This window comes from Microplitis demolitor, chromosome 2 (assembly GCF_026212275.2).
Source record: "Microplitis demolitor isolate Queensland-Clemson2020A chromosome 2, iyMicDemo2.1a, whole genome shotgun sequence".
Lineage (NCBI taxonomy): Eukaryota > Metazoa > Arthropoda > Insecta > Hymenoptera > Braconidae > Microplitis > Microplitis demolitor.
Window position 1 is genome coordinate 17,921,555 of NC_068546.1, and position 27,013 is coordinate 17,948,567.

Below are 27,013 nucleotides of genomic sequence, written 5' to 3' on the forward strand. Positions count from 1 at the left end.
TTTCTATTTTTTTCGATTTTTTAAGCTTACTGGTTCAATTGCCCCCTGGTTCAATGACCCCACTCTCCCCTATTTATAATTGTCTATGATTTAGTTCATTGTATAGGGAAATAGCGGACGAAACGGGACTGCTAAGAAAATAATTGGTTCTCGTGAATTCAACTACGCTAGATTTTCTTTTTTTGACTTCCATAAGAACTAACTAAACTAAATTTACAATTGCCGTGGAAATTTTTTTTTCTCGGGCGGGCAAAACGAACTTCCAGATAAAAGTTTAAAAAGTTTATTATTGTTGTTAAAAAAAAAAAAGGAAAATCTAAAAGTGCACACTTCAATCGATCATTTTATTTTTAATCATTACTTTTATTGTATAACATTTTTTTCATTATGAACTTCTATTGAACTTACAAATTATAAATTCGATTTTTTATTTATTATTTTCAGTTTAATAATTTTTTACCAACATTTTTTTTTAAATATCCCGCCTTTGCCTTAGATGTCGCTTTTTTTTCAAACATATTAATACGCTAGTACTGCCACCACTTGTTACTAGAGAGAAACAATGGAAAAAAAATATAATAATAAAAAAAAAAAAGTGGCAGCTAAATTTTTCGTGAATAATAAGTTTTTACGTTTTTTATCAATTACACGAAAACAAAAAGGATTCAAATAGAGGTTTTTGGAAGGGTTCTTGTAATTAAAAATACACAGATAAATAAAAAAAAAAATAAGTCGATAACTCTTGTTTTTCGAAAGTTATCGTGTTTAGACGAGTCCGAACACCACAATGGACGCACTGGGGACTTCGGACTAAGTCATTTTTTTTTTAATTAATCACATCATAAATTACATAAGGATTACATTGAAGAATTTTCCTTAATAAATTTCCCCTAAAATGGTATATACTATTAACAACTTTGGTGTACTATAAAAAAAGTAGAGAGGATTTAAAGTCAGTGAAAGGGCCGAGAGCGAAAGAGTGACAGTAAAGCACACTTAACGCTTTCGCGATTGAGGTGTGCAAAATTCTGGGTAACGGTTGGCCTTGCAGGCCAGCTTTAAAACTTCTTGCTGTTTTCGAGCTCAAAGAGCTCGAAAAAAATTGTTGTGAATATATTTTCGAGCTCGAAAATACTTTTGAATGGCATTCCCATGCAAGAGCTGCCAGAGTTGAACGACGGGGCCTTACTTGGCCCAGCACTGGGGAACCTAACTTTGGCACACTTCTATTGGCCCATGCTTGGCTCAAGAGTGGGTACTCAGTCCTGGTCATCCCAATCATTACCCGAGTCTGGCCCAGGACTAGGTAACCTAGCCTCGGCCATTCAATGGCGATCCAGGCTTGGGCCAGGACTGGGTAATTTAGCCTTGGGTAATGATTGGGATGGCTACGACTGAGTACCAAATCTTGAATCAAGCATGGGCCAATATAAGTGTGCTGAAGCTATGTTCTCCAGCGCTGGGCCAAGTAAGGCCCTGTCGTTCAACTCTGGCAGCTCCTGCATGGACATTCCGGTTTCGTTTTGATCACCCTTTCTCTAAATATAAATAACAAAATTATCTAGTATTTTGAATGATTAGAAAAAAATAAAAAACTTCATAAAAAGTAGAACAAGTATGACAAAAAATTTAGAAAAATCCAAAAGTGCAAGCCTCATAACGCTTATTCAAATTTAAAAAAAAAGTTGTCTTTTATTTTAAGTAAAAAATATAACATAATTTATTATTTAAGTATCCTATCGAAGGGATTATAAGTTAATGAGTAAATAAATAAAAAAAATGCTATTAGTTTTATTATTTTTTTTATAATTACTCTTGGTTACTTGAATTTTAGTATTCAATCTTCCGCCGTGTTCGCGTACAGTGAGAAACATCCGGTGCATGCGTGTACGTATTTATCAGCCTGGCTAACAACGCTCGGACGCGGCCAAAGGCTAAACGTTGTATAATTATATAAAAAAAAAAAATATATATATATATATATATATATATATATATATATATATATATATGTGTGTGTATAATAATCCGGTGTCGCCCTGCAACTAATAACGAAAGGAGCGATCCTGATAAGTTTTTCGGGCGTAATCATGGCACATCCACAGATATCCGGATCTCCGTGAAATTTTTTTTTTAATCAGATTATTTTAAATATCAAACGAAAGATGTGCTTAATACACATCAAATGTGATAATAAGATCATTTCTCTTGATATCAGTGTACTTGTATTACCTTACAAATACACAATAAATGAAACAGAGGCAATTTAAGTCCAGAAAATGGCTTGACTTTGTCATGTTGAGAGTAATGTATTATTTCAAACGCTTCGCGTTATGAGGCGTGCAATAAGATTGTAAATACTAAGAATATTTGAATGGAACATAAATGGAGATTCTACGCAGGAATGGATCGAAATGATTGGACTGCATTGCGATAGGCGTATTTGGGATCCTCTGGCGACTAGTGGTTTTATTATGTATAATACTGCTGGTATAGTCATATTATATAGTTCCACGTCTCGCCTATCAAACCTTCATCCCGTTATCCCTTTTGTATCCCTCAAGCACACATGTGCTCATATCCTAGAGTGTGGTCAGTTTACAGAGTTCGAGAGCTATCCACGAGTAGTCGACGAATAGTGTGAGGCAAGGATTAGAATTAATGGAGTACTAAACTTTCATAGCTACCTCACGACTCGCTAGGATTTGGATTAATATTATTGCTGCTTCGATCGTTTTGACTATTGTATAAATACATACATAGTTCTTTAAAATTCAGATAAAAACACAAGGATTTAACGTATGAAGTCCGCGAATTAAAAAAATAAATATTTAAAAAATGAAACATTGTATGAATACGGATTTTATTTCAATCCGAATTCACTCCATGACTAAGAGTTCTAAAGTTTTCAGAAAAAATGCGCCGAATGCGGAGTGAATAGGAATTTATTTTTGAGCGGATTGATTTCGGATTGACGCGGATTTTAATTGAATCCGTATTCATTCCGGTCTGGAGTTTTGAATAAATTTATATTTAATAGAAATTATAATATAAGAAATTATAACATCTGTAAACTGCGCATGCGTAGAGAAGAGTGGGAGAATACTTCGAACATAAAATATCTAAAGTGGGAGTAAAAATCGACGAGACCCGAAGTCCAATCTTTTGTTGAGATGGAAATAAATACCGAAAGATAAGAGACCTAACCTCACTATATATTAGCAATATAATCCGCTAGTTGTTACTACGATTTCACTCTGCGAAGTTTTCTTTTTCTACTGAGTCTTTTTACGAAATGGAGATTACCTGATAAAAGATCTGTCTATTCGCTATGAGTGTGACTGCAGCGCCAGACAAAAAATGAACTACGGGAGGCTGTCAGAGTATGTTTTTATACGTATGTCAATAGCAAGAAACATAAAAATAAATAAATATTATAAATAATAGTAAAAAAAAAAGTTGTAAAAAATATGTGACAGTTTTATAGTAATTGCAGTTTTGTTTTTTAGCTAAACGGACTATCAATAAGTAAGTATAATGATAAAAAATAAAAATATTGCAGTAAGCATTTAGGTTAAGTTGTTTGAAATTCATATCAAAGTCAAAATATGATACTAAGGAAAAAATCAAAATGAAAAATAAATAATTGAATAATAACAAAATAAATACTTTCACGTGTGCTTGCTTACAATTTCAGTAATCATAGCCTCTCGTAACTCCGAAAGTAACCACTGCAAACGCTTCAGTCAATTTGATTTCCCCTACCATGGCTTCACTCAGAGCGAATCGGTTGACCCTGCGGTTCAGCCCTAAAACTTTTCGCTGTTTTCGAGCTCCTTGAAGTAGAAAACATTGTTGTGAATACATTTTCAAGCTCGCAAATATTATTGTATGCCATTGTTTTCGGAAAAACCCGTTTTTTAACATTTCTTTCTTCCACGATATCTTACGAACGAGTTAACCGATTGAGATGGTTAAGGCGGCAATCGATGCGTTTTATAGAGTTCTAGAGCTGGTCAAATTTAAGAATTGATCGGATAAATCACTTCGAAGATAATCGAAGAAAACTGTTTTTCACCATTTCTTTCTCGATCGATTTCTCTTGAACGAATAAACCGATTGAGATGGTTGAGGCGGCAATCTACGCGTTTTATTAAATTCTTGTGCTGATTATATTTTGGAATTGATCGATCTAGCCATTTCTGAAAAATTAGAAAAAAACTGAAAAAAAAAAAATTTTTTTCTTTTTTGTTTTACTTCTATACCTTAAAGTCTATTTGATCGATCGATTTGAAATCTTCAGAAAAGTTGACGGCCAACAAACTCTTTTGATTACCACCTCAAACATTGTAATCGGTCAGTTCATTAAAAAAACATTAAGAGTTGACATCCATACCCACACACACACACACACACACACACACACACACACACACACACACACACACACACACACACACACACACATACAGGCACTCGGGCATCTTTCTGAAAATAGTCAGAATAGCTTCCTAGGACCTCAAAACGTCGACATCTGATGAAAACTCGATTTTCGAAAATCGGGGTGAAACCAATAACTTCTAAAATTTTTGAAAATTAAAAATTTTTTAGCGGAAAGTTAAAAAAAAGTGAAAGTTTTTAAATTAATTATAACAAAAAATCATTGTTAAAAAAATGTTTTACCAACACAAATTATTATTTAAGTTAATAAATTATTACATACAATAGAAAATGCTAAATGGTTAAATTTATTTATTTATTTAATACTATATTAAATAATAAATATTATTAACACTGTCAAAAATGTACACAATAATTTCTATAATAAAGAAGTATAACTTATTACACAAAGTTCATGATCAAAGTTTAAATTCTAGTCAATAAAATACGTGTATATACAAATATATAAATAACAATAAACAACTGAGTAAATATTGAAAAATTCCCCAGTAACACTTCTCCTATTTTAGTCTATCAAAATTTTTGAAAATGTCAATTGAGTGAATTAAAATTCTATCACAGAAACAGAAATATATTTTTAAATCATTCAAGACCTTATGATAAATATATATGTCATTAGAATAAATTTATCACACAACTAAACAAGTTAATTTAATCACAAAAATTTAAAAGATCTCACTTTAAAAAATTTATCAATTTGATAACGTTATCATTTTCCCGAGCAGGCATTTTTAATTAATGATTTTGATAGAACTGACAAATCATTTTGTCGTGCAAAGTGTGTAAAAAGTTTTCAAATATTTGTCAAATCAAAACGAACAATAGAAAAAAAAAAATCGTCAATATTTAATTACGACGTCGCATTTGTTGAATGACAGAAACGATTCGCCGTTTAGGAAATACTATTCTTTTTTTTATTTTTATTGGTATACGTCTAGGTATAGGTCGATGTACAGGCCTCTTAGGTCTAAATAGTTTTCGTAACATTAATTCGACACCGAAAACCAATATAGCCGTGATTATAGTAACGCTGACAATTATATAAGTATATTTCAAGTCTTCGTTTACGATTTGATCGTACTGTCTATTTCTTTTAATCCTTTTAATTTTCTTAAATTTTTTCAAAAGATTATTATTTTTTCTATCCAAACGATTTATAAAACCCATCTCAAATGTAGTTAGCAATTTCATCACTTTTTTTTAATGCCCAGTTCTTACGCGTCCAGTAGGCATATAATTTTGTAAAAACAGGATTTTTTGATAAGCATGAATTGGATAAATGTTTTACCGGAAATAATTGTAATTGAGTTTTATAAATGCCGGCAATTGTTGAGTTAACTTTAATATTGTAACCGCAATTAATTTAACACGTGTAATTACATGGATGTAAATATTTTCTATCATCATCACTTACCCATCTATTTTGACTAATCATTTCCTTATGTAATTCTAGATCATAGTACACGTGGCAGTTATAATCATACAGTTTTTTTAACGTATCAGTATTATGAGTTGAAGGTCCTGACAATAATGCCGATATTTGATATTGAATATCTGGACTCGTTGAAAAAAATAAAAAAAAAAGCGGTAAAAAAAATTACGAGCAGCGACAGCCTATCGAGAGGTGTGAGCATTCTCATATTTAGTAACAAAATAAGAACATCCAAAAACGATCGTGCGAAGTCAAAATTATTAATTATTATTATTACTATCGTAATTAGTAATAACGCTACAGTTGATAATATTAGTAATTCATAACTATAAATATTGGCTATCTCATTGGTTATTAAAATAAAACTTCTTTTTCGGGTTAATATTGACAATTTAACTTCAAAATACTGAGTCATTTTACCTGAATGTGTACAATTTGTGTTTGAGATAGACCATCCAAGTAGTATATACTTTACTGGTGTAATATTTAAAAAAGGATATAAAGCATTCAAATACGGAAATATTGGATTTGAAATAATGTTGATAGATAGATTTCGAGAATAAATTATATCATCGGTAGTTGCATTTGGTAAAGGAAAAAAAAAATGTAGCTTTTACATCACGGTTATCTAAAATTTTCATTTTGTCAAATGTAATATTGTGGCAAATTTTATTATCTGTAACCAAAAATCAGAAAGTATTAACGCTTAGATAAGATAAATAAAGAATAAATTTTTATCATTAAAGAAAAGCTGGTTATATATTGTCCATTTATTGTTACTAGCTTTGTCATTCGTTGCAACTTTTTTCCATGGATGTGGTGCGAAACTTATGAAAGGATTATAATTATAAATTATTAGAGTACTATTACTTAATTTATGGCACAAGAAGAATGATGTCAATAAATCTATTTTCCACAATATTTTGAATGCTTCGCTAACATTTACACAAGAGTCGGCGATAACAAAAAACAAGGATTCAATGCTCCAGGCATTTGTAGATTTTAATTTAATGAGAAGCGTTTTTGAGTTTTCAATTGAGTTAGTAACCGACAGTACATACGTCGGATGAAATGGATTGTGCGCTTGGATTCGTTTGGGTTTAAAATTTTCATTGATAATTATTGTAGGCGGATTAATTATTTCCCATGGAATTTTGTAAATATCGTCTTACAAATCTTCAGTAATGATGACAGGACTTAAAGTTTCAGTGAAACATAGGTCAAGAAGTTGCCTCTATTGGTAATAGACTAATTATAGAATGAAATCAATAATAATAAATAATAAATAAAAAAAAAATTCAATTACCACTTGACGACAGAAATCGATCGTTGAATCTTTCAGAGGTGAATCGTAAATTTTTATTTTACTATTTGTCACTTTAACTAATAAAAAAATTGCTATGATTTTTTTTAAATGCATTGAAAATAAATATAATTCAACAGATTCACGTTGACTAATTTGTAATTTTACTTTCCATTAGTAAAATAAAATAAATATTTAAAATATTGCTAAATATAATAAAGTATTGTATAGGAAATACGACTGATCACGCCGGAAAAACATTTGCAAGTGACCTACTGTGTGCAATTATACAGAAAATATTGCGCACTGAAAAAAAGTATGGTTGTCATAAGCATCTAAAGTATTTTTAGTAGTCAATAGTTATCATAACAAAACATATCGTTAAAATAGCAATACTAGGTTTCTGCATCAACCATACTATTATATGTTATACTATCCATACTTAGTATTGTTGTTATAACGATTGAAATTGTTAATATATTAACACATATTTGGCATGGCAAACGTATATTTACAAAGTAGACTATTTTTATCGACAGAAAAATGTTTCTTATACGCAAATAAAAAAATAGTATGAAAATTATACTTCATAACATTATTGATAGTTTTGACCGAATAACCATATGTAAAATAGATATTCTACCAATCTTCCGAATATCAATACTGTAGATGTTAGATTTAAAAAAAAATTGAATTTTATTATTATTTTTTATGTCAAGAGTAATAGTTAAACTGTCGTCATGAAAAAAAAAATCTCGTAGTTTCCTTTTCCTACTGAGTCCTTTTACGCACTCGAAAGAAATACTCAGTACCATAGAACATATTATACATAATCGTGGTGTAGGTTGTAGTTACTGCCGTGACCGAGAAAAATTGCTAAGCTACACGAGTAAATTCAACGACAAAGAACTCTACGACCTTCGCATTTGCATCCCCTGACCTCTTTTACCAACAAAAAAGAATTTCATGTTGGCTACTTTTTGTTTTATTTTTTTCTTTACTTCTATTTCATAGGAACAATAGGGCATTGAACAAAAAAATTTTTTATTTTTACTCAGCACTCTTCTCTTACATTTTTCCTTTTTAATAAATTCTTGTTATACTATTTTATTCGGAAAAAATAGATTTATTTTATTTTTTTATGCATCAAAACATTTATTTTAATCTTCGTGCCTTTTTTTTATATATATACACTTTATTTATATGAAAATAATGAAAAATAACGAGAAATAATTGAGAATCAAGATCTCGTTAAAGCACTCATTAAAATTATTATTTTGAATAAAAATCGATAAATTATAATTTAATTTTGAAGAAATGTATCTATATATAATTTTTTCTTAAAAAAATTATAAATTTGTTTTAGTTACTTTAAGGGGGGGGTAAGGTTAATTCGATGAAAAAAAGACATGTTTTCAATAATTTTTTTAGATGAAACGAATAATGCTAGTTTATTAAATTAATTTTTATATAATAATACAACAACTAAACAATATAATCCTAAATTTTTATTGAAAAATATTAATAAATAAGCCGTTGGCAGCAAATCTGCACAGGCGCCTCGGGAAAAAGTTGTTTTGCGGTGTACGTTGTAACTATCCACTGGATCATCTGAAACAAAAAAATAAAAATGCGTTCATTAGGTGAGAGGTTTCTCGAGGTAACACCGTCGAGTTTTTTTTTTTTTATCAATTTTTTCATTTTTGGTAGCACTTGAAAGTCAAAAACGCGATTTTATCAAAAAAAATCGACAAATTTATTATTGTAAAATAATAAATAATTAAAAAAAAAAAAAAAACTCGACGGTGTTACCTGGTGATTCATTGGTAGAAATAGTGTACAAAATTTCAAAAGAATCGGTGCATTAGATTTTGAGTTACAGTGTACACCGACTTCAAAAATGACAAGTGTCAGAAAAACGCTTTAAAGTTTTGCACACAAAAAAAAACCAAAATAAATTTCGATAAAAATCCAAAATAATTTTCTTTTATACTTACATAGAGTCGTCAATACCAGGTCCATAAAGTAGAGAGCTGTCGTCTAGACACATTTTCACATGCAACTTTGATATTGAATCCAAGACCTTCTTTTTTGCATGATTGAAATGAAACTTTTCCATCACACTTTACGCACTTTACTAAAGTTGAAATCGTTGAAAAAACAAGAATAAAATCTATGATTCTATAATGTTTTTGAAAATCTTCTTCTACATTTATAGATGTACTGAGTTTTATTTTTTTCGATGACGCACTATTCGCTATCACTTCGTCATTCTTACGTTTGTTTGGAGGTATTACTTTTTTCGATCGGCCCAAAATTTTGTTACTGTTCTTCCGATCTTCTCTGCTTACTTTTTTTGGCATTTTACTAATAATAAATATAAAGTCACAGCAACAATAATAAATATAAAGTCACAGCACAAAATGTACGAAAAAAACAGAGAATATTAACAAAAATTTAGACGAAATTTTAGTGTCACATACAACTGTTCGGCACGGCGTACACCAATAAAGTGATCTGTAGCTACGCCTTGAATGTATATTCAACCTCATAATAATATATATACACGGCCATTTTACATTCCTATGAAGATTTTTCTACGAAAAAATAAATTTAGGGATTATAATAGAACACAATAGCGCTGCAGGTGATACTGCCTTGGCAGCTGCCAGGCAGGTATAACGAACCGGTCGGGAAAGCGGACGCTCAAATGCTTATGACTTCGTTAATTATGCTCCGATTGACTTTAAATTTTGACACAATATTCTTGAGATGTTATACGTTCATTTAAAAATATAAAAAAAAAATGCATTTAATAAAAATTAAATACCTTACCCCCCCCTTAATGAGTAAATTTTAATAAATATATAATACAGTCTATCATGTTTATGTAGGAAGTTATAATTACAAGACTTCAGTATATAGCTCTTGGTTAAAAATGTAAGGCTTTATGTCTTTAATTAGTTTAGTTATAAAGTTTCATAATAATAATAAAATAATAATGATAATAATAATAATAATAATAATAATATTAGAATATAATAATAATAATAAACTATTTTCTCCCTACTTCATATTTACATACGTATTTGCGATCTCCAGTTTTTAATCCGGTTTATCAATTTCAAGTAGAATTATAACATTCAGCGTATTTAATAATCCTGATAAGTACCTAAATCGAATGCTATTATAACAAAATAAAAATTTTAAAATTATAATAGTGCTAACAATAATGATAATTCAATGAAACTTGTATATAAAAAATACCGATGAAAATCTTTACTTTTTTTAGATCCTTTTTTATTATTTAATGGATTATTAGAAACGTGCGGTGTTTATAGAGAACTTGTATAGCAGCATTCATACCCGATAGTAGGTTTAAATTCGGTATCAGCTATCAAATTGACCGTCTTTCAAAAAGTTACTCGATAAAAGAAAAGAATTGATGGAAATTAAAAATAAATGAAATTGTAAAAAAAATAATAAAAATAAAATAAGGTGGGAATAAAAGACGAAAATAGTTTTTTTTATCTTGACATTGTCGAGAACTCAAGTGGAAATCGAGAAAAGGTTTCTCATTTCACCGTACGAGTTTTTCCGGCCTTTATCAATACACTACGCTTTCACAATACAGAAGTATTGTCTATCTATTTTTAACATTAATTAAAATTCTTTTAATTTATGATTACTTTTTTTTTGCACACCTCAAGCGCAAAAGCGCTTGGTGTACTTTATTGGCTCTTGATTTGTATTAACAAAGTTTTCTTGTTTTACTCTTAATTTTCTCAGTTCAATTCGTTTTACATTATTTAATAAACAAATGAATAATATTTGAATTGAAACTAAAATAATAAAATGACACGAATAATAAAAAATGCCGGCTGATCAGTACAGTAGCGTGGGTAAACAATGAATAGTACTTACCGTGGAAAAACAACATCGGCAGTGTTTTTAACACGTGACTAGATGTAAATTAAACACTCTGTGTGTTACTTAAACGAATTTAAACAAACTGTATGTCAAATTTACACTTAAGAAGTGTCATTTTTACTTGAAATTTTCCGAGAATTTTTTCGTCATGGTCGAGATTATTTTTAACATATTTCAATTGTGTGTTGATTTAACAGTAATATATAAAAAGAGTTACTTTCGTATCAAATAACATTTTTGTTCGTTATAAAATCAGTCGATTGCAACAGTTCAAATAAGATAAATACTGTGTTAAATTAACTCTCTTAAACTGATTCAGTAAAAATGTTACTGATTTTTCCAGTAGTTACAAAATTTACTGAAAGATCAGTAGCTTTGAATCAATTTACTGACTAATCAGTGAATTTAGCTTCACGGCAATAAAGAGTGCCATCTATACTTGGGAGCTTGTTCGTTAGACAGAGGTTATTTGCAAGTTACAATCAAAGATTATTATTTATATTACACTATTATTACTTTAAGTTTCACATATTTTAACAAACAAAAGTTAATTTATAATTTATATTCTATAACGAAACTTATTTATTTGTCTCAATTGAATATGAGTAGAATAATTCTGAAATGTTGTTGGGTATGCAGTTGATTTACATCTTAGGTAATGCATAACCTGAAATTGTCTTATCAATTATTTTATATTTATGAATAAATATCATTATTGTTTTCAGATAAATGTATATAATCATTTTTAATGGAAAATTACTATAATTTAACAGACAATTATTTGATGATATTGAAATGGAAAACTTATTAAATAAATTTGACTTTCAAAACCCATTTGATGGATCAAAGAATTTGAATCAACAAATCGATGTATTAAAAGAATGCAGTAAATATGTAGAGCCTGAAGAAATGTCACTTGGTTATAGAATGGAGAACGTATTTGATCGAAAAACTTGTATATGTCGATTCTATTTTCATCAACGGCTTAATATATGTTCATGATATTAATTTTTGTATTTTTTAATGTGCATTAATCAATAAATACTGATTTTTCTCCGCATCAAAAACTGAATCAGTAATCTGACTAATTACATGCTACGATCACTATTTTATTCAGTAACAATTTTATTGATTAGAATAGTGAAGCGATTTCCACTGATTGAATCAGTAACATTTCACTGATTCAAATAGTAAATCGATTTTTACTAATCGAATCAGTAACATTTTACTGATTTGCAATTATATACTTGGGACCATTTACATCAGTGAATATTCATTAATAATCAGTGAATATGCACTCATTCAGATTAAAAGAGAACACACAGAAGTATTAAAAATTCAATACTCACAATTTTAACACATGCTTTTTTTACGCTTTGACGTTCGTATTTTACTGTGTACACTGAAAAAAATATTTATTTGAGCCAAAGATATCGTATATTTGGATATGGCTAAATAAATATTTAATTGTGAGAAAGATATAATATAATTGAGCAATTTAATTGCGTGAAATAAGTGATTTATTTGGGGTAAAAAAATTGTCCAATTGTTGCAAATAGAGATTAGTTGGGCCGTGTACTTGAATATCGTCAAATTTTCCGTTATTCGTCACAAAGTTAATATCTTTACCACAAATATATCATTTAGGACCACAAATAAATAATATATTTCAGTCAATTTATAAAATAAGTTGAATCAACAGTCATATTTAGCTGTACTAAATATATTTATGTGTCGTGATGCAATATTTTTAAAAAAGCCACAAGTAAATTGATTTATTTGGGACAAATATTTCTTTTTTTCAGTGTAGCGTTAGTTTAGTAACTACAAGAACTCTTTTATGAATCATTGTCCAACTCTTTTTGGTTTAATTGTAATTGTAATAAATAAAAACATAAAAAGTTGTATTTCACGAAAAATTTAGCTGGCACTTTTATTTTTACTATTGTTATTATATTTTCCTTTTTTTCTCTCGATTAACTACTGGCAGCAGCACTAGCGTAACAGAAGGACTAAAGAAAAGAGTGGCATTTAAGACAAAAAGGTGGGATATTTAAAAAAAATTTTTATTAAAAAAAACTAAACTGAAACTCATAAATAAAAAAATTAAATTAATAATTTCAAAGTTGGACAAAAAATCATAATAAGAAAAAAAAATTTGGAAAACCCAAAAGTGCACGACTCATAATGCTCATTTATTATGAAATAATAAAATAATAATAGAAAAATGGCAGGAAGCACGAATAAATTTAAAATATATACAATTTTCGGTCTTTAAAATTTGTTGTTTTTTTTTTTTAATTATATTGGTAATTTTTTATAATTATAAAAGAATTTTCTCAAAATATCTCGATGAATAACGAAAAAAATATATATGCAAATAAAAATAAAGAAAAAAAAGGATTGAATTGAAAAAATTCAGGCTTACCAATTAGCAATGACACAAAAAAAACAGCTGTACTAGGACGGTAATGTGCAAGCGCCACTGGTGGGATAAATGTACGTATAATGTATAGATATATCACCATCCATGTTAATTTTACATAGATATATATATATATATATATCTATAGTTACACAGCCTTTTTATTCTTTTATTAATTGAAATTAAACGACACTGAGTTATCTAGCCATTTTCAATAGGGAATCTACAAATTTTTCAAAGAATTTAAAAAAAAAAATTTGATTCAATTACTGGATTTTTTCGCAAGTTATCGTGTATACGGGTTTTAGACTTGATGGACAGGAAATTTTTTTAAACTATTTTGATGTTTTTTCCGTTTTTATTGAACTAAATGAATTTTTGAAAAGTATGGAATTAATCTCCATTAAATTATCTTCAAAATGGTGTGCAACATATCTTAATTCCGTGAATCAACAAAGGTATAATAATTAAAATAGTTGCCTAAGTGAGACGAAAAAAATTTTTCGATCGTGAAGCACTCTCTGATGCTTCGCATCATGAGTCGTGCAAAAAACAGATAATATTATAAAATAACAGTAATGATTGAAAATAAAAACAAGGGACTTTAGAAATAAAGTATTAATAATTATCGATTGAGGTGTGCATTTTCGGATTTCCCATTTTTTTTTCTCGTAAATACTAAGATATTTCTTTGTATTGTTCTGGTAACAGAAAAAATTATTTAAAGAAATTTAAAGTCTGATATAATATATTTATTTTTAATTATTTATATTAGTTCTATTAAAAGTTATTTGTAATTACTAATTGGCATATTTAAAATATTTTAATTAATTAGCGAACTTTATCAACTGTACGATAATTTATAATGTACATAATGATCGATTGTAAATACAAATGTGAATCCAATTAAAGTTTGTTTAATTAAGTTTCCAAATATAAAAGAGAATCGACTATTTATATTTTAACAATAAATTAATTAACATTAAATTCTATCTTAAATTTTTCAAAATACCACAGCAAATTGACAAATTTATGTATTTAATTAAAAAAATTTTTGATTTATTTCTAAACTTTACATTCAATAGAATAATAATTTTAAAACTATAGTTTGAAAAATATTTCATTAAAGAAAAAAAAAATACCAGTGCAATAAATATTAGTTTTAGTATATATGTAAATGGCACTCTATTTTTTCACTTTTTCAAACCAGAACTAGCTCAGAAAATTAAAATAAAACATTTAATAAATATTGACCACTCTCAATGTTTTTTCAGGCTAAAGTTAGCGAAGTTTAGGTTTTTTATATTATCAGCTTCATAAAATTTTATCAAATCATTTTCCGCATGAAATTTTTTTCCGGATAGTAAATGTTTGCAATTATAGAAAATGTCTAGTCTGATTTGATTTATGTTATTTTTAGCATATATATTTTTTCTACCCTGCAGGGCTATCGACCTGCCTTACAATTTTTGAGCAATATATATATATAAACCGAAGTTTTAACGTAAATAAATAATTTTGCCCGACTAAATAAATATTAAAGTACTTTTTCAATGTTAATCGCAAAAACTTTTTTCCCTCATCTGTTTTCATTTCCAACGATATTTTCCAAGAGTTACAAATCCCATCTGTGAAACTTGCTAGAAAAATCACCTTCTCGTTTTTTTTTTTTTTTTTCGTTGACTAACGTATAGATAAAAAACTTTGTTACCAACTGATAAAAAGAAAAACTAATAATAATAATAATGATAATACTGTATTAAGTAAATTGGAAAAGTTTATTTATAAATAGAAAAGTATTTTACAAAGTGATTGAAGATTATTTTAAATTTGTCGTGAAAAAATATAAACTATTTAATATCGAGAAATAATAATTAAGGATAAAATTAATTTAAAAATGTAAAAGCAAGATGAGAAAAGGTAAAGAATACAGTAAAGTGGTTTGAAAAGAGTATAATGAAAATGGGAGACTAGATTGTTTAAATCGTCGAGTTGGAAGTAAGGAATGCAGATTAAATTAAATTATACAGCTTTGTTGTTTATTTACAACCGCAAAAATGTACGCTTTACTCATAAACATATATATTTAATTATTATATATGTAGAAATATATGTATATATTTTTGAAAGAATAAAAGTTGTAGCCATACCCTACCGTACTCCACTAGTTTTAAGAAATAAAAGTTATTTTTCTGAATATTTATATACATGTAGGTACTTTATTTCGTCTTTCTAACATTTTTTAGAGAAATATAATAAAAAAAAAAGTATTGAAGAAATGGTAAGAAAAAAATTGTTGACTGAGAAGTGAAGTTAACAATAGTATATATAGAAATTCTATAGCTTTTAGTTTACTTTACTTCCTGACGGCCAAACTTATGCACACACATTCTACATATATGCAGACTATTTTATAAATATCATCTAAAATTTGGATACATTTTTTTTTTGTCAAAGTTTACGACGTATATTTTTATACATTATAAAAGTATTTATAAATTATTTTACTAGAAATTTTAAAGAAATTGCACAATCATCACTAAGGCGAGGAATTGCCATCTTTTTTTTGTCATATTTTTACTTGCATTGTATTCTACATGTAAAAAATACCACAGAACAATTATTGAACTACGCGAATCTCTAACACTTCCACTGGAACGAAATAAAAATTGTAATTTAAACTAACATCGGGATTGCGTAAATTTACACCGTTTTTTTTTTTAAGTATACACAGAAAAAAGGATTTCTTGGCGCAAAAAAAAATTTTCATTACGAAATGAAAACAAAAATTTTATTAAGACTAGAAAAAATTTGTTAGCGCAAGAAATTTTTTCTCGCCCTAAGAGAAGTTTTGTTTTCGATTCATAGGTTTACATTTACATGTGATCTGAGACATTTCTTACTTTACTTCCCTAGGTGTGTAATAAACTATTGTTTAAGACAAAAAAGTGGACAAAGTTCCCATTTGCTACGCAAGTGCAACAAGGATAGTACCGTTCAACCACTCGAGAGAGATAAGGAAAAAAGACCTGACTCCTCAGACATGTAATTATGAAAAAATTTTCTATAAAACTCTTTATAAGACTCATTGCATAACTTATACTTACAAAAGAAAAAAATAAGGTCTAACTACTAAAAACTTTATTAATAAATTATCATACTGAAAATTTAACATGATCAAAAGACAAAGGATATATATTATAGCTGACGTGTTGAAGCTAAAGTATATAGAAGCATAGGCATGAGTTAACGCTAATGCACACTGATCGACGAATATTAAATTATGCTTGACCGAACAGAACCCGATGGTTGGAAACAAGCCAGCCCGTAGACTAAAGTTTGTTTGCCTCAGCAGGTTGAGTGTCGAACAAACTCTTAAACCCCTCGTCTTGTGTCCACTTTAATATTAAAAATGTATCGTACTTAGATTATAATTGATATTCCTCTCATCTACTCTACATCCTCTTCATAATTATTCAAGTTGAATTTGTATCTTAAAATTTATGCACTTTAATTAAATATTATAATTAATCAAATTTAAATTTCGTTTTGATTTAAGAATGTCCTTGTGATTTTTTAATGTATGAATTACTTTTGCTTAAAATTGAAGTTAGTTTTTTTTTTAGGTAGATTTTTTTAAAAATCTAGGTATTGTATTTGTCCTCATGGTTGATTTTTCAAGGAATTTTGTCATTACCTATCATAATTAGTTGAATAGAGTTCGAAAATACCGTTCGTTGAAAAATTGATATATGTATGTATATATATATATATATATATATATATATATATATATATATATATGTAATTATTACATATATATGTAATTATTACATATATATGTAATTATTACATATATATATATGTAATATAACCAAATTTTGAGAACACGATTGCGGCTACAATTCTTATCAGATCTTGATGAAATTTTTCACACTTATTCTATGGGCGATTATCACGTAAAGTTCGAAGATGAACTAAATCGGTCAATTAGTTTAGAAGTTATAGCTGTTTGAAATTTCCACGATTTTTCGAAAAAATAAGTTTTTATCCAGTTTCATGTTTATATAATTTTAAAACTAATACTGATAGACAAGTTCCGTAAAAAGTATCTGAAAGCTTGTCTAATAAGCTTCAATTTATGACCTAAAACTTTATGTTTTGACCCTTTTCTTCAATAATTTGATAGCCTTGAAAATTTTTATGGAATCAAAAAATGATGAAAATATGGTTTTCTTTCCACATAACTTTTGCATGTCCTATTATAATTCAGTTTCGTTAGTTGTATTTTATGGTATATAAAATAACCTGTAAATTTCACAGCTATTATATATTTTTATCGTATTTTTTGTATTACTTATGATGTATCAAATGTATCTCTACCTCCTATTATTATTACTAGTCCTGTCATTACAATAGCACTCACAGTTCTTATCGGATCTTATTGAAATTTTTCACACTTATTTTATAGGCGATTACCTTGATCAAGTTTGAAAATGATCTGAATCGTTTGAATAGTTTTGAAATTATGGCTGTTTGAAATATTCATGATTTTTCGTAAAAATCAGTTTTTAATCACTGTTGAAGCTTATGTAACTTTAAAACTAATATTCATAGACAATTTCCCAAAAAAGTATCAAAATGCTTGTCTAATAAACTTTAATTTATGTTTTGACCATTTCTTCCAATAATTTGATAGCCTTGAAAATTTTTATGGAATCAAAAAATGTTGAAAATATGGTTTCTATTCCACATAACTTAAGCATTTCCTATTATAATCCGATTTCATCAGTTTAATTTTATTGTGAATAAAATAGCCTGTAAATTTCACAGCTATTTTATATTTTAAAAGTATCTCTTTCATCATTAATGATATTTCAAATGTACCTGTACGCTCTATGATTGACATTTTTACTGTTTTATGATACTTTTAAAGCATTGAAAGTATTTTTTAATATAGTAACGTTCATCTTTTATGGTTTTAAATCTTAATAACTTATGCACTACACATTAAAATCTATTTTCATTAAATTTTTCTTGTCGCTAATAATATAATCTTTTGATTTGTCTGCACTGGAAGATAATATTGTTAATAATAATACTGTTAGGTGATAGTAACCATCTAAAAATTAAATAAACATTGTAGACTATGAATGTAGTAATACTTTATTTGCGAAAAGTTTATATTGGTATATTAACTATTCAATGTTTTGTCAAATTAATTATCTGAAGTTCGCCGAGAAATTTCATACCATGACTATATACCAACATGTATCACAAGATATTCATGTACGAAATTAACCTATTCGATCGATTAAGTAAGAAATCTACCTTCCATTTCGGCTGCCGAATAGTCTTTTTTATGATTAAAATTATTTCTATAACTATGGTTTCGACCTATGACTTCCTCTGCAATCGGATTGATATAATCGTAATAAGCAATAAAGAACTAATGACACAATGAAATTATAAATAAGAACACCACAATCATACCGATGGGACGAAAACAATTATTTGCTTATTTTTTATGAGTTAAAAATATACGCGTCTTTCTCATCAAATCTCGGGTGAAAGGGAAAATTCTTAATTTTGATTGAAATGTAATTTTTTTTTTTACCATAGATTTTTCAAAGTAATTCAGTTAAAGAGTGTATAAAGAATTAATATCGTGCGTTTAAAACCCATTTTAGTATATAAGTACACGACATAAATAATCTTTATACTTAATTTAAGCTTTGTAACATCTATTTGAAAAACGGAAGCATATTAATATTTGACGTTCCCGCAAACCCCCTTGGGAGTCAATTTTATTAAAGCCGTTTTATGAGGAATATCTACATGACCTTATAGTTTCAGCGATATTAAATTAAATAGATTTACATTCTTACTTAGTTACAAATAAGTCAGATTAGAGACTCTTATTTTGACTGTTCAATAAAATGTGATATACGATTCAATTGACAAAAACAATTGATAAATGAAACAAAATCTAATCTATATAAAAAAAATATAAAAACCAATTGACATGTGTTATGTAAAAACAATTGACGCTAATAGAATAAAAACAATTGATGGCGGTAAATTATTTGTTTTTTATTATACGTTTAAAAACAATAATTTATATAATCGAATTCTGATTTATAATTGATTTAAAGAGTAGTCTATATTTTAAGTGACAGTATCTTGTATATGTATGAAAAATTTCATCTCAATCAGATGAGTGGTTAATTAGTTATAAAGGTACAAACGGACAGACAGAGAGAAAGACAGACGAAAATTCCATAAAGGGTACATATAGATGAGTGGGTCATAAAAATGATATTTGACGAATGATTCGAAATAAAAACACCATGTATAGAGCCTATAGATTTATATATTAGGATGAAATATGGAATAGATTGACAGTGATATTAAATGATTACGTTGATTTGGCTCTTATATTTGTTAAATCTCGTTTTCTAGTGCCTGACTATACAAAATTTTTATCACTTGATATATTTTTAATGTATTATGATTTCAAATGGTATAATTATTTCCATACTGAGAGATTAATTTAATTAAGCCAAATAAATAAATTTATTTGACTGAACAAAATCATTTATTTCATTCAAATATATTTTTGTTTATTGTTAAAAAATCTTGGTTGAAAAAAAATTACACTATAGCTAGTGGCGCTATAGTGCTACCATTCAAATACAGATTTGTTAACTATAAACAAATCATTATTTCATTCAAATGAACCATATCTTTGTCTCAAATAAATACTGATTGGGTCCATTCAAAAGTGGGATTTATTTGCCTGAAACAAATCTTATTTGGCTCAAATAAATTGTTCTCTCAGTGCTTATTGCAATAAGAAAAAAAAAATAAAAATTATCTTTTTTTTATCAAGTACAAAAATATTAAAATAGTTTTACTTAAAAAATTATTAGTGTTAATAATTTCTCTTTTTTTGAAAATTTCCAATTTTTATAGCAGGGATTTAAAAAACAAAAATATCGTGTAGGTTAAATTTATTTAATCGGATTAGTAGGATAATAAAAAAAAAAAAGAAATGATTTTTTTTTAGCCTGTGTTTTTTTATTTTTTTCAATGGAAATTTTTGCGTTTCAGCTGTCAAGATTAGGATTTAAATCGTTGAGGTAAATTTAATCTGAAATTGAACTTTCAAAACCCAGCTGTCAATATGAGATGAAAAATATATTTTGTTGAATCATCAATCAATATTTATTTTTACATTATTTTTGTATACGTATTTTTTTTTATCGTTTAAAGGAGTATGAGTAACAATTTTAAAAAAATTTTTATAGTCGAGCGGTATTTTTTACTTGATACTAAAATCATATTCATTTTTAGTTTTGTTTCAATATTACCTTTGAAGATTTAATGAAAAGTTGACGTCAAGAAGGCTATACTTTAAAATAAAAATGTAATTTTGTTTATCAAAGACTTTTATGTACATTTTTATCCTCTTCATCTACTTCTCTTTTTTTCTTATTCATAAGCATAAGATAAAAATAAGTGCGATCATTTTCCTCTGCATTTTAATAAAAAATTTAAAAAACCTTGTGCAACAAATAAATAAATACACAAATAAAAATAGACAAATTTTTTTCATAAAGGAGTTAATAAAGTTAAAATTTTAAAAATTGTCTAGATGACTGCAGTGAAATTTTTTCATTAAAAAAATACTTGACAATTTTTTTTTTTTTGTTCATGTCATCTGTAGTATCAATTATTATTGAGTAGTGAATGAATATTGTAAAATTAAGTGAAGCTTGATGGTTATTCACTAAAACCGACAATTGCAAGCGAAACTTCTCACTACTCATTTCCCACCATTTCATATATATATATATATATAAATATATACAATGGCTTCAACCAACCGACTATTAATGAATTATTCACAACCGACATTTGCATAGGCGCAAACAAACTTTCGACTGCCCCTATATAGTCTCTCTTGTTACTAATGGTCCATTTCTACACTTCTATCCCTTCATTTAAAATAAAAAATAAAAAAAAATTTTAAGCAATTAAGAAGCTATCAACGTACAAAAATATCTTTCTTTTCAATTATTTATTTTATTTGTTGTTTTATATCCTGAAAGTCACAGTATTTTTTTTATTTTATTCTAGTTCGTTGATTGTAAAATCGAATTTTTTGCAAACACGATGCTTTTACGAAATTCATTGGTGGAGTTTTAGCTTAAATACGTGTTACATTTACAAAGCGTGAAAAGGGAGTGACGTTATACAGAATGTGTGAGTGGGCTTCATAACGCAGTGATCACGTAAAATGGCGGTAATGACTTGTGAACATTATGTACAAACGTAATTAGATGTTCGAGATGACTTTTGAACGTCAATAAGAAAAAAAGATTAGATAAAACGAGTTACGCGAAATCTTGATGAATGAAATTTTTTTCTTCTTGATAAAAATTAAATTTAAATCGTACTTTATTCTTTTTACAATTATTTTCTATACCATGCTCTCTTAAAATGAACCAGTGAAATTTTACTTATTCTCCAGTGAAATTCACTGATTAAACCAGTGAACTAAGATGATCGCTTGGCTCACTGGTTGAATCAGTGGAATTTCACTGGTTCATTTTAAGAGATTGTAAAGTACTCAGAGTTTGAAATTGTAATTTTTACTTCAATCGCTATAATCATTAAAGTCATTTAAAAATAACGGAAAAAAATCAATTTTTTTCCGTTATTTTATACACGGAAAAATATGAACTATAAAAATTGAGAAAAGACAAGTAATATAATCATAAAGTGATCAGTAACAACCATCATTCTATAAATATTTGTATTTTTCTCATTTATAATTAAAGCGGGAATAATTATAGCATAAGTATTAAAATTTATTGTCCATGCAAGAAAAAGACATATTTGAACTTTAAAAATCGTAACTGATACTTTGAAAATTAACGACACGGATTATAAAATTTATTTTTTGGAATGTTAAAATTCCCCATATTGACACCCAGGTTCCGGGTTATCATTTCAAACACTAATTTTTAAAGTTTATTTCTTTCCGTGTTCTCCACTTAGCATGATTTTTTTTTTTTTTATTTACCAATTCAAAATTCGTCACATTTTTATTTAATTCAGGATCAAAAACAATGATTTCTTTTCCTTGTATATTTATTGCATCAAAGTTTTAAATGAAACAAAGATAATATTTTATAAATTAAAAAAATGAAATGACTTTTTATTTTTTTATTGATATATTTATTGAAATATAACAAAAATTACGGTCATGCTTGAAAAAAAATAAATATGTATAATACTTTTTATTACAAATAAAATATTTTATACTTTTTCATCGAATTGGATAAAATTGATTAAAATTTTTTATATACGTCAATTAATATAAGTAACAATCAACTTATATTGGTTATATATTCGATTGACTAAATTCAACAGGTTGTAGAAAATAAAACTAGTTAAATGAAAATTTTTTTATAAAATTTCGACTTTACATTAAAAATTTTAAAAATCTTGTCATTAATTTTTTTTTCATGTATCACATAGCATAAAAGTTTACAAGTATGCTTAGAGTATATTGTTAGTTAATTCAGAGATGCTTACATGTCGAAGCCAAGATAATTACATCATCTGAATTATGCAAAAACTTTCAGAAATTTGTGTATAAATATTTAAACAACAATTAAATTTCTTAAAGAAAGATTATTTTGGCATGTATTAATTTTTTTTGTTTTAATGGATTTTTGAAAAAAATCTAACAATAACATAAATGAAATGAAAGAATAAAATTAAAATATATTACAATGAAATTCTTTTGTGTAAAGTAAAGTGGAATAATATAAGGGGGGAAGTCAAAATTTAGTGGGTTAAAAATTTTCATTATTCATCCACAGGAAACGACATGGAATGAGGTGTGGCAAAGACATTTTGCTTAAAAGAGAAAACCGAAAAAAGATGAAAAAATAATAAAGTTAAAGTAGATAGAGAAAGGGGTGAAAAGTAGAGAACGTTAACATAGCAGACCCGTAAAGTTTCGTTAATGGCAAACGCTGTAAACGGTACTGGAGAAATTTTATCCAGCTATTTTATACCCACGTTTTCGATCTATAATAAAGGTCCAGTAGACCGGATAATAAGAATATATTTAAACCATTTTGAAACTATGTTTTGTGCTTTTAGTTTTCATGAAAAGTGAGGAAAGCAATTTTATATTATATATGGTCATGACCTGAACTATTTAAATCTGTTGTGACAGTGAATGAATGGCTTTGTTATCTATTTATGGATAGTAAACTTTTTTTTTATTATTAATTACCGCAATTGATAATATATACGGTAACTAAGAGAAAATCTGTTTTTTGAGTAGCAATTGCATAACTCGATTGCAAAGCAATAAGATGTGTTCTACTAACGCATAGTCAGTCTCGGCTGATTCATTCGAGTGAAAATAATATTTACAATTATTCAAATATGCTCAACTAGAACAAAATTCGTACCATTTCATAGATAATTTATTTATATTAATAATAAATTGAACACAATTTCAGGTCACTTTTTCAAAAATAATGATTGAAAAAAAAAAAAACAAATTTAAAAAAAAACTGTGATATCCGTCAGTATGTACGAATGTTGGTAAACAGAATAGCTTAAAAAATATACAACCGATTGATCTATTTTCTTTTTTATTACATTTGAATTCTTGAATAGAAGAACTCTTTCAAACATCACTATCCAACTTCTTTTAGTTTAATTATAATTAATAAAAACTTAACGATGACAATTCATAAAAGGATTTAGCTGCCATTTTTTTTTATTATTATCGTTATTATTATTTTTTTAAATACTTTTTTGTATATAGTAGGTACACACATATTGATAGACGGCTATTAATTAAAAGGTCTATGTAAAAGTTTTACTAAGGATCTTAAAAGGTTGGAATGTATTACTAAGTATCTATTAACGATTTTAAATTACTAAGTGATGCATATTAGCGATAGACGAAACGAATTCACAATATATTTGTTAACCAAATAAAAGCAACAAATCAGTAATTATTTTTAAGAAATATATTATAAAAATACATAATTGTCTATGAATTTTATTGATTTAAATGTTAGATATTTCTTCTGATTGTATTAATTATTAGTTAGATAAATTTTGAATCAACAAAGAGCAATAACAGGTTTACTAAAATAGTTTTTACTCTGAATTAATTTATTGAAGTTAATAAGAAATTTATCGTTAATTTAAAGTTTATTCCAACTGACCTGTCTGAAAATAACATATATGGTCAAAATATATGTAAAAATACATGATCAATATCATAAAATATATGTGGCTAATTTAACTATATTTTCTGATATATTTTTTTTTACATTAAAAAATATAATATTCATCATATACAAGTCCGCATATGTTTAGCATATATAATATATTAAGGTGGGTCGAAAAAAAAACTAATTTTTTAACTTCCCACTAAGAAAATTGAAAATTTTCGAAAATTCAAGAAATTATTGGTTTTAGTCCGATTTTCGAAAATCGAATTTCTAAGAGATCTTGATGTTTTAAGGTTCTAAATATCTGTAACTTTTGAACGGATAAACCGATTTTGACTGTCAAGGTGGCATTCGACGCGGCTTGATAATTCGTACAAGCTTAGAAGAATTGAGCTTGATCGGTAGGGCTCGTTCAGAGATATTCGAAAAATAAACTTTTTTCAAAAATTTATTTTTTTTTGATAACTTGTAATGTGCTTGATGGATTTATTCCAAAATCAGCTGGCCTCTGAAACTTCATAAGCCGCGTCGAATGCCACCTTAACCATCAAAATCGGTTCATTTGTTCAAGAGAAACCGTTGTCGAAAGAATTAAAAAACAAATTTGAATTCAAACAAAATGAAATTAAGATTTTCATTCATGTTTTAATTGAAATTAAGCGTAATTAATACTATTAAGACAATAAAACGGCATATTATTGAATTCAATTAAAAAAAAATTCTTTGCATTGATCTACTTTTGATTTTTGCTATAACTGTAGTTTTTAAGTGCCAATATTTTCATAAAGATAATTATCAATTTAGAAAAAATAAATTGTTATTATACTATTTTCTCTGACACTCATCTATCATTGAGTGATAATCATCAATTTTCCTCACGCATCAAATGATTATACTTTATTGAATTATTGAACAAAAAACAGCAAATATTATTTTTCGAAATTTTGAACGTGAAAAGAAAATACTTGAAGTAATAAAATAGAGATTTTAAATATAAAAATCATTTTATTCATTCAATGGCAATTATTATTCACTCATATTAATGATTATTTAAATTATTATCTTCTTCCACTTTTTTCGACCACTGAATTATTAATAATGAAAAATTTATAAAAAAAATTCCATTATTTAAATAGTAACATGACTTATTAATTTCAGGATTAAAATATAAGGGAAACTAAAACGAAAAAAAAGGGGAATTTAAATTATAATTGCTAGTCTCTATTCGAGGGAAAAATAATGAAGCTCTTTATTATATTATGCAAAATTAATTTGGCACTCCAATGCTTTCTCGATGGATATTAAAAGAATAAAAATAATATTTTCTGATAAAAATTCTGACAGTTATTATTATTATCATTATTTTTTTTTTTTTTTTCAACTAAAAGTAATGAGTTTTTCCATTAAAATATTTTGATATAAAAATAGTCCATGAAATTAAATTGAATTTTCTCAATACAAAACGTGGAAAAAAATTATAAACATATTTTTTAGACAGAAAACGAATATATAATTTGAATCATATGCTCCAAAAAACGAGGTATTTAATTACGTATGTTTTTTATAATTATTTCTTTCATCTTTGAAACGATGTTATGGAAAATTAAAAAGAATATTTCATTCGTGAAAAATTGAATTTATTAAGCTCTTTCATTTTATTCAGCAGAATTAAATTATTCCTTTTATGTATGTTATAATTCATGCTAAAAAATATGCATACGATAGAAAAATTTAAAAACGTTTTAATATTTGCTTCAATACAGGAAGCGAAAATAAAAGTAATCATTCATAAATGATAAATTGAAAAAAAAACTGTAGTTGAATAATGCAACGGATAAAATAACGTAAATAAAAAATAAACAAACGAAAAAAATTGCTTCATCGTTTTAGTCTCAAACCAAAAAATTTTAAGTGTGAACAATCCAAAATATATTTACGGTTATTGGTTTATATAATGCAGATAATATTATATTGAAAATTAGCCAAAAATTTTTGGTAACGATGAAACAACAACATTTTTAAGAATTACACGATTGGTTCCAGTAATTTTTAATAAAATTATATTAAAATATACTAGAAAAGATAACTATTTTTACGATACCACATAGTAATATTTTTGACTTATCAAAAAATCTATAACTCTATTTTAATATTTACAATAAAAAATAACTGAAAACTAGGTA

The 27,013-nt window shown here is 26.9% G+C and overlaps 1 protein-coding gene across 3 annotated transcripts in view; it reads right to left on the reverse strand.

Moving 5' to 3' along the window:
* The window catches only part of LOC103568660 (protein-tyrosine sulfotransferase), a 184,675-nt gene that overhangs the window by 48,235 nt on the left and 109,427 nt on the right, over nt 1–27,013 (reverse strand). The window lies entirely within an intron of this gene.